The 1,271-nt window shown below is 58.6% G+C and overlaps 1 long non-coding RNA gene across 2 annotated transcripts; it reads right to left on the bottom strand.

Annotated features, from left to right (window-relative positions):
- Positions 1 to 337: 337 nt before the first annotated feature.
- LOC139023550 (uncharacterized) lies at positions 338 to 1,092 on the bottom strand. 2 transcript variants are annotated; one of them, XR_011474681.1, is made up of 5 exons: positions 1,050 to 1,092; positions 892 to 914; positions 756 to 847; positions 587 to 642; positions 338 to 550 (listed from the first exon to the last, which is right to left on the bottom strand). It is a non-coding gene; the product is annotated as an uncharacterized lncRNA (long non-coding RNA). The 2 variants fall into 2 exon arrangements; XR_011474680.1 differs by having other exon boundaries at positions 1,001 to 1,069.
- Positions 1,093 to 1,271: the final 179 nt, after the last annotated feature.

Below are 1,271 nucleotides of genomic sequence, written 5' to 3'. Positions count from 1 at the left end.
AGGGAAAAGGTATTTTCTGGGGGTGGAGGATCCTAATATCCTCTGGCAGGGCGGCAATTAGAAACAGGTGTGTGGTGTGGGCTGCTGAGGTCAGCTGGGGAAGCAGTATTGATCCCTGTCCCAGATTCACTGGTTACTGGGCTCTAGTGTCAAGCCTAACCCAGTCTCAATGGGACTGATATCAAGTCTGCCCACTTCCCTCTCTAGACACTACACACACACGCAGCACACACACACGCGACGCACGCACACACACACACACACACACACACCACACCCACGCACGCAGACACGCACGCACGCACGCACAACACACACACACACACACATGCCGCTGCACTTGTTAGACTGATCACCATGATAATGCTGCTCCCATGGTTCAAACCACTCTTTATCTCTGTCAGTGATCATCACCCTCTTTATGTTTAATTGAGGATAACTCATAACTTAGTCTCATTCTCCTCTGTTTTTCCTTTTAGGTGCCCTTCATTATCTGAGACCTGAGATCACCTGAGGATCTGCCTCTCTAAGTTGACCCCCACCACTCCACCTCTGGCCCACCCAGTTCTTGCCAACCTCGTGCCACCTCTGCCAACCTCTGGCCCAACCCAGTCTCCACCTCTGGCCCAACCCAGTCTCCACCTTTGGCCCAACCCATCTCCACCTCTTGCCCAACCCAGTCTCCACCTTTGGCCCCACCCAGTCTCCTCCTTCTGGCCAGCCCAGTCTCCACCTCTGGCCCAGCCCAGTCTCACCTCTGGCCCAACATAGTCTCCACCTCTGGCCCAACCCAGTCTCCACCTCTGGCCCAGCCCAGTCTTCCACCTCTGGCCAGCCCAGTCTCCACCTCTGGCCCAACCAGTCTCCTCCTCTGCCCAGCCCAGTCTCCACCTCTGGCCCAGCCCAGTCTCCACCTCTGGCCAACATAGTCTCCCCTCTGGCCCAACCGTCTCCACCTCTGGCCCAACCCAGGTCTCCACCTTTGGCCAACCAGTCCCACCTCTGGCCCAGCCCAGTCTCCACACTCTGGCGCCAGGCCCAGTCTCCACCTCTGGCCCAGCCCAGTCTCCACCTCTGGCCCAGCCCAGTCTCACACACCTTCTGGCCTAACCCAGTCCTCCACCTCTGGCCCAGCCCAGTCTCCCCCTCTGGCCTAACCAGTCTTCCAACCTTGTGGCCCAACCCAGCTCCACCTCTGGCCAACCAGTCTCACCTCTGGCCCAGGCCCAGGTTCTCCACCTCCGCCCACCCAGGTCTCCGATCTCTTCCTC

This window comes from Salvelinus sp. IW2-2015, linkage group LG4p (assembly GCF_002910315.2).
Source record: "Salvelinus sp. IW2-2015 linkage group LG4p, ASM291031v2, whole genome shotgun sequence".
Classification (NCBI taxonomy): domain Eukaryota; kingdom Metazoa; phylum Chordata; class Actinopteri; order Salmoniformes; family Salmonidae; genus Salvelinus; species Salvelinus sp. IW2-2015.
Note: the sequence above shows the minus strand (reverse complement) of the source record. Positions and strands in the feature narration are given on the sequence as shown.